This window comes from Ornithorhynchus anatinus, chromosome 2, assembly GCF_004115215.2.
Source record: "Ornithorhynchus anatinus isolate Pmale09 chromosome 2, mOrnAna1.pri.v4, whole genome shotgun sequence".
Taxonomy (NCBI): domain Eukaryota; kingdom Metazoa; phylum Chordata; class Mammalia; order Monotremata; family Ornithorhynchidae; genus Ornithorhynchus; species Ornithorhynchus anatinus.
Window position 1 is genome coordinate 114548213 of NC_041729.1, and position 15415 is coordinate 114563627.

The 15415-nt window shown below is 41.8% G+C and overlaps 1 long non-coding RNA gene across 1 annotated transcript in view; it reads right to left on the reverse strand.

Annotated features, from left to right (window-relative positions):
• The window catches only part of LOC103170380, an 89363-nt gene extending 75462 nt beyond the window's left edge, over positions 1–13901 (reverse strand). The window contains exon 1 of the long non-coding RNA XR_003756939.1: positions 13705–13901. This is a non-coding gene — a long non-coding RNA (uncharacterized LOC103170380). The remainder of the gene's footprint in view (positions 1–13704) is intronic.
• Between the last annotated feature and the right edge of the window lie 1514 nt (positions 13902–15415).

A 15415-nucleotide genomic window follows, 5' to 3' on the forward strand; every position in this document is an offset into this window, starting at 1 on the left:
GGTCAGTTAGGTGTAGCTATGCTACATTCAGCCAATTCACTTATCCAAAAGCAGTTAAACCAAAATCGAGAAATTAAGACAATATAACAATAATGGTACTTGTTAAGCACGTACTATGTGCCAGGCACTGCTCCAAGTGCTGGGGTAGATACAATGTGATCAGGTTGTCCCACGTGGCACTCATGGTCTTAATCCCCATTTTACAGATGAGGTAACTGAGGCACAGAGAAGTGAAGTGACCAAAGTCACATAACTGAGAAGTGGCAGATCTGGGATTAGAACCCACAACCTTTGACTCTCAAGCCCATCCTCTTTCCACTAAGCCACACTGCTCCTCATAAAATATTAAATATCTTGCCAATTTTTTGGGGGGGAGGGGGGAGAGGGCCAAGCTCAAGTACCTTTCTTATTGTGATTACATTATTGTAGGGCTAGCTGTGAAGTGGTTGGTGCATCTCTCTGTTCCCCATTTCTGGCAAGACTTTTCTGAATTAGCTGTAGCATAAATTTATCAGTTGGTCACTCCTGGGATTAGAGGGAGGCTTAGTAACCATATAAGGGATATCCTCCCATCACCTCCAATTTAAATTTAAACAGAATTTATCTACCCACCCAAACCCTGACTTTGCCATCAGTGTAAATGGTTCCACCATCCTTCTTGTTCATAAGCCCATAACCCTGGCATTATCCTTGTCTGTCATTGTCTCTGTCACATATTCAATCACTAAATCCTGTCCATTCCACCTTCACATCTTCTCCTGCTCCCTTCTGCATTGTCCTTATTCCCTTTGTTCTTCCCCTTTCCCAGCCCTAATCTGTAATTTTATTTATTTGTATTGATGTCTGTTTTCCCCCTTCTAGACCATAAGCTTTTTGTGGGCAGGGAACATGTCTGTTAATTGTTGAATTGTACTCTCTCACACAATAGTACAGTGCTCTTCACACAGTAGTCACTCAGTAACTATGACTGAATTAGTCTGATAATGACACTTCATCTGTTCAGCACTTGAGTCCCTATTAATGATATCTGAAGTTCTGCACTCTGGCAGCTCCTAAGCAAGTTGCAGAAAGTTTTATTCAAGATCTAATGTAGCCCTCTCTCTTCATAACACTTCCTCCATGCTCAGTTCTCTGTAGGACCTCATAAAAGGAGAATCAAGGGGAAAGATGAGCAGCCCCAGGCTCCTTATGGCAAAGAGTTCCTGGTGATGCAGAAAGGCTCTAATTTTGATATGTGAGGGTAAATTTGAGGATATTGTCATTTTGAGGAGTGATGGGTGAGCAGGATAGAAAAGCAAGGCACTGGGCATTGCTGTGAATCAAATCATATGGATGTGGTGATAACTGGGGCAGAGAATGGTTTTGAGACTCATAATGAATCACCTTCTGTGAACATGAAGCCAGTTGGCCTATTGAAGTAGAGTGTTTACTGAACCTGGAGGTACCTCTGTGGCTGTGGTTTACATGAAACTGCTTGTCCTCAGGTTTGCAAAGTGAATGGTTCCTGAAAAATCAATCTTACATCAAAATGTTTCAAATCAAAAGTACTCATAAGAATGATTTTTAAAATGAGGAATTGGGTTCTGGATCCAGGCTGATAAATTATTCTTTTTTACCAAAATGACCCAGAATTTAGAGACTTTAAAGTTTATTTATAACTTAGAATTTTCATTAACTTTATGCTTAATTAAAATTGATATTCTCAATATTCAGTGTTGGAGATTTACTCCATGGTAAGATTACCTTCAGTAGCTCATGATTTGCCCACCCCGCCACCCAAGGCTGACATACCATGGTGCTGTCCAAAGCCCTGTCCCAGAATGCAGCTGTGCAGCAGTGCTGGAGGAGCTGCTGTGACCACAGGACTCCTATGGCTCTCTTTCCTTTGCAGTCTTGGGATTAACTCTTGTGCCCTCACCCACTTCCATCTCCTGGGCAAAGTGGTACCATGATGGAATATCTGGCCATAAGGTAAAGATCAAAAAACTGGCTTTGGAGTCAACAAGAAGGTATAGAGGAGTTTTTGCACAATGCGTTTCACCAGTGGGAAAAACTGAAGAATGGGCCAAAAGTGAGGGCAGGTATAATTGGAGACCAAAGGAGATCTGACCTCCTGTCCAACGTCCAATGACAAGCCACCGATGCTGACTGGCAGCACAGAGACTAATAATGATGATCACGAGTGGTTCACTCCTGTAGGATCATATACTGGAAGACCAAGATGACCTGACTGCATCAGCTAGGGGTGGAATATAAAATTAGGCAGATGTGTTAATATTAGAGATGTGCAAGTGTTCACCTGAACAACTGCTCAGATGTCCGAGGAAAGATGGGGAAAAAGGAACCTGATTTCTGATCAAGCAGTTGTCTCTTCTTAATTAGTAGCCCTGACCCTATAAAGTCTTCATATACCAATATTCGCAAGTACAAGTTATGATAGATATGTTTTGTCATGTGTCTCAGGAAAGATTGAATTAGATATCTGGAATATTGAGTCTATATTCCTCAAATAGGCACTTAAATAATAACCTTATAAAATAATTGTTAACTGTATTATTTAAACTACCTATTTTAATCATCTGAGGAAGTATGGTATTTGTGATTTACTCTGTGCCCACACTGTACTAGGCACTTTTGAGAGAACAGTATAGTAGAGTGTAACAATCTAAGTAGAAAATAAATTAATGAAAAGCCAATTAGTTTCTGACAACGTAGAAACATCTAAAAATGAATTGGTTTTTTAGAACCAAGAAAAGTAGAAAATGGGAGATTGATTGAAAAAATAGACATTTATTCCTGCTTCTTTAATCTCAAAATCATCTCTTGGTTCACCTCTTGGACAGTAACAAAACAAGGTTTAAAAATTGTTTGCATTAACATGTAGGTGGCAATAGGGCAATCTGGTGACAATGGAGCTTAAATTAGCAATAATTAGCATTCACTTCCAGACAATTCTAAAAATGCTCTTAAAATAATTTGAGTCAGCAGTTCCTATGACAAGTCAAGTATTTGGGAATTCACCTCTCCAAATGCAAATAAGTTTATAGTGTTAACTATTATACAAAAGAAACAGTAGTGCCATTGATTTTAATACAGTGACAGGGAGCCAAAGGAAGCAACACTAATTCAAAGTTCACCTTCTAATTTGGTGGCAGAAGAAAATGTTTGATTATGCACTTATGCAATGTTTTTTTCTTCCTTCAAATTAATGTTTTCTTCTGAATTTTAATATTACAAAAATTATAATGAACTCATTAAATCTGAAAGTCAATGTTATCTGAAGGGTTAAACAATTCCATTGGCAGATAAAAAGTATTGTATGATTACAAACCATTAGTCTATGGAATGTTCATACAGTGATGCATTTGGAGTGTTTAAAATATCTAATATATTCAAATTTATTTTTAGCTATGGAGTATTACTATATTATAACCTTGACTATGACTTTCATTTAGTATGAAATTTTGCTTCATTTAATAAAATTAACATATTAAAATACCTCAGAAAGGCAGGCAGGAAAGTATCTGGTTACAGTGCTGCCAAAACTCCTGTTTTCACTAGATCGTGATGATAAAAATCAGGAAATGGTCTTCTGACAACACTCTCCTGCTTGCATACAGTGTGATGTGGTGTAAATTGTTAAGACAATTTTAGTATTGGCCACAACATCAGTACTAGAGTGAGCTTTGCTTACGCTCCCTCCCACTGTATATCTAGGATTTTAAAACATTTCCAGGTTCTAAAACTCAAGAGCAGAATTGCCAAAGAAATCTTATTCATGAGATGAGATCCAAAAGTGGATCCTGAAAAGTTCACTCAATGCCCAGGTATGATTTTGCACTTGCAAACTCTGTTAATATTGGTAAAATCTACCTTCTTGATACGCAACACATCCTAAAGATTCCATTCATGGAGAGCAATTTCCCTCCTCTGATCCATATCTTCACTTCATTACTGGTATTTGAGTGCTTACTATGTGCAGAACACTCTACTTAGTTCTTGGGAGAGTACAAATTGTAAATGTGAGTCCTTGCCCTCAGAAAGCATGCAGTCCAGTGGGACAGGATATGTACAGAAGTGTTGTGGGGCTGGGTGGGGGGGAACGAAAACAGAGTGCTTAAGGGTAATGTGGGGATGGGAATGAATCAAGACCACAGACCAAGAAAGGAAGTTGAATAGTTAGGGAAATGAGTGGGGTCTTCCAGCAATACATGATTGAAATTAGACTTGACTGTACCTTTAAAATGGTGGTTCTTGAATCTCTGCTTGCAAATTCTCATTACATATCCAAACAGTTTTGATTACCCATTCTCTGTACTAATTTTGCCTAGGAAAATTATATAGTAACGGCTAGTTCCAAGCTAGTGGACTTTATGAATTCCAAGACTTCACTGGAGATCATCTATGCCATGTACTGTTGAATTTATCTTTTAGATGACACTAAAGAAACTGCTCAAATAGTTGGTCATGCTTTTTGAGGCAGGATCAGGCTTTATGACCAAAAACAGGCTCAGAGAGAAGAAAATTAAAATATTACAAATGATCCAGTTTCTAAAAAGATTTTGGATTTTGTCTTTCTCCATCAATTCCTCTTTCATTGTAAATGTGTATGATTGTGTGTACTTAAAAAGGTGGTCTAGAAACTGAAAAATAATGATGATGATAATAATAATGGTATTGGTTAAGAGCTTACTTTGTGCCAGGCACTGCATTAAGCTCTGGGGTGGATACAAACAAGATCAGGTTGGACACAGTCCATCTCCCACATGGGGCTCAGTCTCAACCCCCATTTTACAGGTGAGGTAACAGGCATAGAGAAGTGAAGTGACTTGCCTCAGGTCAAACACCAAATGGCAGATCCGGATTAGAACTCACAACCTTCCAACTCCCAGGTCTGCACTCTATCTACTACACCATGCTGCTTTTCTCCTCATTCTCTCCCTCCCTGTCCTGCCCTTCCCCCACTAAGTGCTGCAGGGCTTGTTTATAGTCAAAACTTCCATGTTGTAGTTTGTGACAAAAGGTGGCAGGATTAAGGAAGCAACCATAATTTGCCAGTCACACTTCCACCTGCCCTTATTTTCTGTTATGTCTTGGACCATCTAATATTTCTACAGGGCTTTAGTGGTTAAGTAGATGGGCAGCAGTTCCTGTTCTGTTGACCAATAAACAGGTGGCAGCAAATCAGAAATGAATTCTCTCTCCCAGTCCATACCTCAAGAGAAATACTTGAGATACCAGTGGTAAAATTAACCATTTTTAAATCAAGTTGCTCAAAGTCTGCTCCAGTTTGTTAGATCAGGCTCTGTTAGGATTTTTAAGGGAATAATATACCAGCTCTCTGTATAATTTTCTTGTCATTATTTTTAGAATACTTATGGAGCATGATTTTCTTTTAAAGAAAATGGATACATATGTAATTGTGAGCCACTTTTTGGTAGTGTAGCATAATAGTTGACTCACGTCATTCAGACAGTCTGCTTGAGCATATATTCCTTAGCCTGATCAGACAAGATTATGATCTTTCATAACCAACATTAGACACCAAATGATTAGTTTGTTTCAGTATTTCATACATCTTCCTAGGTTAATAACCAGTTAAACTAACATGCCACTGGACTACCCCCCCAAACACACATGGCACCATAGTGTAGTTTGAATTACATATTCCCAGATTCTTGAGAAGTGTTAAGTCATTTTGACTAGACTTAAAACAATTTTATCTTTCCCAGTGTTTCTGACCCTCTACCTTTTCAGACTCCCCTGTGTCTTCATATCTGTTTCTAGTATTTATTCAGCACCCTGTCAAATGTAAACTCTTAAATCCATAATATGTTCTAATACTGACTCCAAACTCTTGCTAAAACTCTAGTGAGATTATCTGTGTTTCTTCCTTTTTCTATTCACAGTTTGTTACCTATCACAGAACTATTACTAGTATTTAACAACATTTGGGAAAGAGATTATAGAAAAAAAAGACACTGAAAAGTATATCCCAGGGGGTATGTTTCAGTAACATACAGAGTATCACAGCTTTCTACTAAGTATCAATTGAAAATGTATCTGTGTCCCTTCTTATATTAGAGACATACAAATAGCAGCAACATATGTTCTGGAAGGCACTTAGTGAAGATACCAAACTTCCCCTGCCCCTGCCCCCTTTCCACCCCCCCCCCAAAAAAAGTGTGATACACATTTTTAGGCTGTGATTATGGGACTGAGAGAAAGGAGTAATAAGTACAGTGAAAAAACAGAAGTTTACTGAACCCAGGAGACCTGATTATAAGGAGGTTTGGGAAATAGCAAGAACAGCACATGGCACTGAATGGCCCTTAATGAAAATAAAGTTAATTTCTCAGTTATCTTTGCACAATTTTCTGTTTTTTCAGGGTGTGCCATATTGAACAATTACTTCTGTGGCTGATTGACCTATGAAGGGCTGACAAAGTAGGTATAACTGCAGAGTGCATTTAATAATGTAATTAGAGTTTAAGACCACACCTAGAATATTGCAGAAATGAAATCCACAGTAGGGAAAGAGGTAGTAACAGCAAGGGTTACTCAGATTTTCTAAGCTTTATACTGATTTTACTCCTGACACACACAGGATTACTTAACTTCTCAAAAATAAACATGCATTACCCACTTTAATGTGCAAAGCACATAAAGGTTACTCAGATACCATTGCAATACTAGGAATTTGATCTCATAGCATATACCAGTTTTCCCCTTAAATAATATAAATAGGGTCATAGGGTAGATCTTGAGCTGAAAATACAGGATCTTTTCATTCTTTTAAGGCAAGTTTTTGCTAGGGTTTAATTCCAATGGTAAGCCTCAAAGGATTCTACCAGGGAAAGTCCTGTAATGAAATAAATTATCATGGCCTCTGCAGGAGACTCATGAGGCTTGGAAGATGTTATAAAAATCCCTGATGGGCACGAGAAAATATCTGGGAAGAAATTTCATTGGGACTGTCAAGTGACAGATGTAACAGGAGAATTGTCCTTGGGAGGTTTGTTTGGGGCCATGCAGATCAGGTTTATTGGAGGAATACTGGGCCCTGAAGAAGTTTTAATGCCATAAGAAAGGAAGATTGTATGTGTAGGGTTCTTTCACTACAAAATGATAAATTTACTCAGGAGATTTATTATAGTCTGGGGTAGTCTTCTCAGGTGGGATGGTGAGCCCTCAGCCAGTCCTGTCACATATTGATCACAAAAGCTGTTCACTAAGGGTTTTAGTATTTAGCCTATTCTGACATAGCTAACATTTCCTGAGGTGGTAAATGAAAGTACACTGCTCTTCACTGGCCATGGGTCACTCCAGTCTTGGTAAGTGGTGGGAGACACATCAGTGGAAATATACCACTGGTAGAACTTAGGAGCAACAACTCCACTCTGAAGTTACTATCTGGTGGTGTGATCAGGGGACAGTCTTGGGCATTATTAATAATAATGATGATGGTATTTAAGCCCTTACTACGTACCAGGCACTGCACAAAGTGCTGGGGTGGATATAAGCAAATTGGGATGGACACAGTCCCTGTCACAGGTGGGGCTCTCAGTCTCTATACCCATTTTGCAGATGAGTTAACTGAGTCACAGATAAGTGAAGTGACTTGCCCAAGGTCCCACAATAGACAAGTGGCAGAACCATGATCTTCTGACTAACAGGACCATGCTTTCTTCATGACACCATGCTGTTTCTTGAATTTCAAAACACTTTCAGGATGGGGCTAGGAAGACTCCATATGGATGGATATCAGAAACTGGCAACACCTTCCCTTTCACTTGTTTGGATTATACTACAGCAAGGACTCTAGGATGTTTCATTAAAAAGTTTAGTAAAACTGAAATTTTGGGAACATGAGTTCAGGCACAGTCCCAGTCTCTCAGGCTCAGTCTAGATAGGAAGATGACCGGAAATTCATCCCCAATTTACAGATGAGAAAACCAGTCAGTCATTTTTATTGTGCATTTACTGAATGCAGAGCACTGAAGTAAACACTTGGGAGAGTTCAACAATAAAAACAGACATTTTCCCTGCCCGTACTATCCTTACAGAGAAGCGGCATGGCTCAGTGGAAAGAGCACGGGTTTAGGAGTTAGAGGTCATACATTATAATCCCAGCTCTGCTACCTGTCAGCTTTGTGACTTTGGGCAAGTCACTTCACTTCTCAGTGCCTTAGGTACCTCATCTGTAAAATGGGGATTAAGACTGTGAGCCTCACATGGGACAACCTGATTACCCTCTATCTACCCCAGTGCTTAGAACAGTCCTAGGCACATAGTAGCACATAAAAAAAATAGCAACATTATTATTACAGTCTAGAGGGGGAGACGGACAATATAAATAAGTTACAGATATATACATAAGTGCTGAAGGACTGGGGGGGGGGGAGGTATGAATAAAGGGAGCAGAAAAGGAAAGGAGGGCTTAGGGAAGACCTCTTGAAGGAGATGTGCCTTCAATAAGACTTTGAAGGCAGGTAGAGTCATTGTCTGTTGGATATGAGGAGGAAGAGCATTCCAGGCCAGAGGCAGGATGTGGGTGAAAGGTCAGAGGTGAGATAGGCAAGATTGAGGTACTGTGAGCAGGTAGCACTAGGAGTGAAGTGTGCAAGCTGTGTTGTAGTGAGGTGAGGAGGTGAGTGGACAAGGTGATTGAATACTTGAAAGCCAATGGTGAGGAGTTTGTTTGATGTGGAGGTAGATGGGCAACAACTGGAGTTTGAGGAATGGGGAAGACATGCCCTGAATGTTTCTGTAGAAAAATTAATTGAGCAGCAGAGTATAATATGAACTGGAGTGAGGAGACACAGGAGGAGGGGTGGGAGGGGCTCAAAAAGAAGGTTGATACAATAATCAAGGCGGAATAGGATAAGTGATTGGAATAATAATCCAAGATAAATTAAATGACTTGCCCATGATCAAGTAGCAGGCAGTTGGCTGAGCTGGGATTAAAGATCAGGTCCTGATGCCTGTGCATTTTCCATTAACTCATGTTTCTTGACTTGGTACCAAGGTGGAGAAATAGTCAACAGATGTTATTCTCACTGCCCCTGGCCTATATGCTGGCCTCATTATTGCTCACTTTCATGCCCTGAAAAGGTCAGACTGTTGCCTAGAACTGGTTTCATCATGGATAAGCAGGCTCAGATACTTGGAGAGCAGCAGGGGCACAGTGGAAGATTGAGCTCAGAGTTGGCTTTTTCAGCCACTCCCCACTGTCCCAGGCATACCTCTAAGTGGTATTTTCCCAAGTGCCAGACTGACCCTGCAAGATTCTCCAGTGAGAGGGCAGACAGCTGCTTAATTTCTGGCACCTAAATGAATTAAGCAGTTATTGCTTTTTTGTCAGCTTCACCTACAATCCTTAAACTTCTGACCATGTCCCCACAATTTCCTCCCACCAATCGGTCCTTCATTGTCATCCCTTTCCTGAACTTCCCCCCTCAAATACCTTTTACTACCTTCCCACTCCTGTTATACTGGGGAGGGAAATAGGGCAGTGCAAGTCCAATTTTAGATCATGCCCCAATTAGTTTCCATACCCAAACTACATTCTCTTAACCCAATTGACACTCTCAACACCACCTTCTCCCCTGAATTCAACTCACTCACTCCCTATTCCCTAAGTCTTGTACCACTAACCCACAACCCTGGATCTCCTACAGTCTGCTTCCTTTGCTCCTGAACATGAGCTGCAAGTCACTGTGGTGGAAATCCATATATCAGGTTGACTTTTTCTACCTTAAGTTCATTCTTGTGTGCTTTAGGTTTTCCTGATAACATTATTCTCCACTTTTGACTCCCATATCCACTGCCCTCACCAACCACTTCAGGTGTTTAACTCCCCCTTAAATCTCATTCCCAGACATCCCCATCTCTTGCCCCAAATAATTCCCTCCAGTTATCTTCTCAACTCTTTGAGTGAGTTTCCAGTGCTTAGTATAGTACTTGGCATATAGTAAGTGCTTAACAAGTACCATAATTATATTATGACTACAACTGCTGCCTCCACTTCCTCTCCTCCAATTCTCACCTTGCCCCCTCCAATTTGGCTTACACCAGCTTCACTCTACAGAAACTGCCTTTTCAAAGGTCACAAAAGATCTCCTTCTTGCCATATTCAATGGCTTCTTCTCCATCCTAATCCTCCTTGACTTCCCAGCTGCCTTTGACACTGTGGATCACCCTCCTCTCCTGGAAACATCATTCTCCTTGGCTTCCCTGACACTGTCCTCTTCGGGTTCTCCTCATCTCTCTGGCCACTCACTCTCAGCCTCTTTCATGGGTTCCTCCTCTACCTCCCTCCTAACTGTGGGAGTCCCAGAAGATGCAGTTCTGGGTTCCCTTCTATTTTCCATCTTCACTCATGCCCTTGGAGAAATTCTCTCTCAGGGATTCAAATACCATCTCTATGCATATGTTTCACAAATCTACATCTTCAACCCTGATCTCTCACCTCTGCTCTCTCATATTCCCTTCAGCTTCTATCAGCCATCACTTCTATCTGGATGTTCTGCCAACATCTCAAGATTAAACATCTCCAAAACACTTCCCACCCAAACCCTGCCCCCTCCCTGATTTTCCTTTCACAGGAGATACCATCCCCAACCTCTCTGTATCACAAGCCTGTAACTTTGGTGGAATAATAATAATAATGGGTATTTGTTAATGCTTACTATGTGCAAAGCACTGTTCTAAGTGCTGGGGGGGATACAATGTGATCAAGTTGTCCCATGTGGGGCTCACAGTCTTAATCCCCATTTTAAAGATGAGGAAACTGAGGCTCAGAGAAGTTAGTGATTTGCTCAAAGTCACATACCTGACAAGTGGTGAAGTCAGCATTAGAACTCATGACCTCTGACTCCCAAGCCTGTGCTCTTTCCACTGAGCCATGCTGCTTCTCAACTCACCTCTCATTCAACCCACTTATTCACTGTCACCAAATCCTATCAATTCAAACTTCACAACAGCAGTGTGGCTCAGTGGAAAGATCCCGGGCTTGGGAGTCGGAGGACATGAGTTTGAATCCCAGCTGTGCCACTTGTCAGCTGTGTGACTGTGGACAAGTCACTAAACTTCTCTGTGCCTCAGTTACCTCATCTGTAAAATGGGGATTAACTGTGAGCCTCACGTGGGACAACCTGATTACCCTGTATCTACCCCAGTGCTTAGAACAGTGCTCGGCACATAGTAAGCGCTTAAATACCAACATTATTATTAAAATCCACTCCTTCCTCTCCCTCTAGACTAGACGTTAATTTAAGCATTAATCCTATACTGTCTTGAATACTGAATCAGCCTCCTGGTTAATCTCCCCTCCTCCTGTCTCTCCCCATATTTCACTCCACAAGAAATAATAATATTGGTATTTGTTAACCGCTATGTGCCGAGTACTGTTCTAAGCGCTAGGGTAGACATAGGGCAATCAGGTTGTCCCACATGGGGCTCACAGTCTTCATCCCCATTTTACAGATGAGGTAACTGAGGCACAGAGAAGTGAAGTGACTTGCCCACAGTCACACAGCTGACAAGTGGCAGAGCTGGGATTCAAACTCATGACCTCTGACTCCAAAGCCCATGCTCTTTCCACTGAGCCATGCTGCTTCCCATTTAGTCCATAATTTCCCCACTCCTCAAGAGTCTTCAGCGGTTGCTCATACACCTCTGCATCAGCAACTCCTTACCCATCAGCTTTAAAACATTTGAAACTTTGTCAACTCCTGATCTTACCTCCTTGGTTTCCTACTACGATACAGCCCACCCACATATCTCCTCTAATGCCATCCTTCTTGCTGTACCTAGATCTGTATCTCATCACCAGTCTCTCACCCACATCCTGATCCTGGCCTGGAATGGCCTCCCCCATCATATCTGACAGATGATCACTCTTCTCCTTCCCCCACTCTTTTCAAAGATTTAGTGAAGGCATATCTTCTCTTCCCTGACTAGCCCTCATTTCCTCTTCAATTCCCTTCTTCATTCACCTTTGTACTTGCATTTACACCCTTTATTCACCCTCCCCTCAGCCTCACAACACATATTTAATGGATGTCTTCCCCTCTTATCCAGAGAATGTTATGGGTATGGAATGTGTTTACCAATCTGTTGTATTGTACTCTCCCCACAGCTTAGTACAGTGCAGGATTGATCCACATTTTCTTGTCTCAGTCCAGCCATTGCCTCCTACTGATTCCCAGCTCTGTGCCCAGACTTAAGATGTGCTTCACTTTAGCCATCCATGATCACTGACAAGGACTAGACAAGAAGTTTGGGTTGGGTGAGTATAGCAGGACATAAGTTAATGAAGATTGGTTTTGTGAAACCAGATCAGGCTGAGCACATCCATTTATACTTGTGGGCATAGGATTATTCTGAGTGAGATATTTTGAAGCATTTTCTCAAGTTGAAGAGTATGATACCCTTAAGGAAGTTATTGCAAAGGGAAGCTTGTGGGTGGGGGTGGGGGGGGGGGAGGGAACAAAACAAAAGAAACTGGCTGACCCAGAGTGTACTCTTCCTCTCATTAAGCAGACACTACTTTTATCATAAAAAACTTTAAAAGGAACCTTTACTGGATATATGCTATTGAATTGTCATTGCACTGAAAAGTTGAGGGGTTAGATAAGATACAAAATTCGTGCCTTCAAGTAGCATTTGAACTGTTGGAGTGGAAGTTAATACTAACATCCCATGCCGTTAGTGGTGCAACTCTTCCCATTCTTGTGCTCAGGGCATTGTTTCAGACATACTTGCTCAGCTCATGATGTGGGTAGAACATTGGAGCGACTCCTGACTGGAGATAGGTAGGCAGGTGGGGAGGGCAGTCACAGATACAGATCCTTGCAGAATAGGCTCGGGAGACATGATCAGTGTTAGTGGGAAATCACTGATTGAGTGCATCAGCAATAGCACCACTCATAATCCACTAACATGTTTCCCTACCTTCTCAGCAAGTCAATGATACATATAAAGAACACTGTGGGTAGGGGACTGGATGAAGCTTTAAGGATTACAGTATGAATTGTTAATCACAATCCCTACTCTCCCAAACTACCTGAGCCCACAACAACCTTTGCCCTGTTCCCACAAAAAAAATTATGGAGTCAGCACTACCCCTACTCTAGGGAAAAATCAAACTCTAACAGCCCTGATCAGTCTCCCTTCTCTTGACTCACTAGGGCGACACTGGTCCAGTTGGCATTTGACTAGAGACATTTGAAGAGGAGATGAGGAACCACCAAGTAAAACCTCTTTAGCAGAGGGGAAAAGCAGAGCTTTTTACATACAGATTTGTGTAGATCAACCCCACACTCAGAACTGAGGTCTCCCCCATGTTCCAGCAGACCTCAGTTCCTCTCTCTCGTTGTCAGCCCCAGTCCTTGAGGGTTTCTCCTCCACCCCTGAACCTTTCTTTAAGCTGCTTCCTCCTCCTAGACAGAAGCAAGACCACACATGATCATCCTTCACATCACCCTCATCAGTTAGCCACAAGTTACCCATCCTCACCCACTCTGTCCCTCAATCCCCAGTTACCTCCCTCCTGATTGAAATGGTAATGCTGCCCCCCCCCCCCAAAAGAAATCATCATGCTGGTCAGCAATAATGCCTTTACCTAGTCCCCTCCTCAAACACACTTATTCATATTCTTCAAAATCAGGTGCTCAGGGGAAGTCCCCTTAAGATACTCACCATTAGTAACACCACCAACATCAGCTTACTTATTCTCCAAACCAGCTTTCCTTAGTTTCTCAACAGCAGCTCATGAGTACCTAGGAAAACACCTCTCAGGAGCCAGTATTAGCCATTCCAACATCAATTCCCACTTCTTGCCATGGACTCACACACAGAGGTCAGAGTGGACCAGCTACTCAACAGATTACAAAGCTCACAGTAGGGAAGAGTACTGCTTGGAAGTTTATATAAGGCAGGGAGTGGGTGGGGCCTAGGAGCCTCTCAATCTCTGGAATAAGGACACCTGGATGAAAAATCAGGTGCTTGGGAGGGCTGGTAGGATGATAGGGGAAGGGACAGTGACATAATTCTAATAATGATGGCATTGGTTAAGTCCTTGCTATTTGTCAAGCCCTGTTCTATGTGCTGGGGCAGACACAAGCTAATCAAGTTGTTCTTCCCCTTGACTCTATTTATTGCCATTGTTCTTCTCTGTCTGTCTCCCCCGATTAGACTGTAAACCTGTCAAACGGCAGGGTCTCTCTCGATCTGTTGCCGACTTGTTCATTCCAAGCACTTAGTACAGTGCTCTGCACATAGTAAGCGCTCAATAAATACTATAGAAGGAATGAATACCACTTGAGGCTCACAGCCCTATTCCCCATTTTAAAGATGAGGTACCTGAGACACAGAGAAGTTAAGTGACTTGCCCAGCAACACACAGCAGATTAGAATCCAGGTCCTTTTGACTTCCAGGCCTGTGCTCTATCCAGTAGGCTATTCTGCTTCTCAACATTTCAGGAGAAAACTTTGGGAGATAGTGGCAGGGCTGGGATTTTAGTGTGAAGGTGTCTGTACAGATTAGCACCAACTCTGAACCAGGATCAGATTAAGTCTCCTGATTAAATCCAGCCATTTTCTTCTCAGACAGGCCCCCCTGTCTCACAGCTCTAGCCCCTGATTTTTCTCTCCCACCTGCAAAACTGTAACCAAGCTATCCCTCTGTATTGGAAAATTTAGGTGAGCCTGGTCATGCCTCTGTAGGCATGTCTCCAGAATACAGAAACTGACAATCTTAACTGTGCTTCCAGCCATGCTGCAAACACCCAGGCCCCCTCCTACTCAGACTTTGAGGGCCTATCTAGGAAAAGGACTGTGTTCATCCTGATTGATTTTTATCAATCCCAGGGCTTATAACAGTGCTTGACATATAGTAAACATTTAAATGCCATTAAGAAAAACTAGTATAGACACTGGCCATCAAGTGGGAAAGGCAGGGGTATGCCTGCTCTGAATAGGAGATGAAATTGGCAAAGTAGGAACAGCTGCCATCATTGCTGGAGTTAAGCCAAACCCAATTCAGAAAATGGAGAAAATCCCCAGTGATGGCAAGGGAGAGGGGTAGGACTTTTGGTCATAGATCAGAGGCCATAAAACTGGACAGCTAAGGACATTTACTTTAAAAGAGCCAAGGAAAGCCACTTAGAGAGGAATAAGGCCCTAGTTGGATTTGTAACTTTGAAAACGGGGGTCCCTGGAGCAAAACTTGGATTGTGGGCAGGGGGATGATGAAACTGTAATTGCTAGCTACCAGGGAACAAAGGTTGAAAAAGCATCAAGGTAAATTCAACTTTGTCATATGAGGTCAGCTTGTTCAACACTGATTACGGTGTATTGTTTGGCTTAGTCCTTCAACCACCTCCCTTATGTTTAGGAAAATAATAATTAT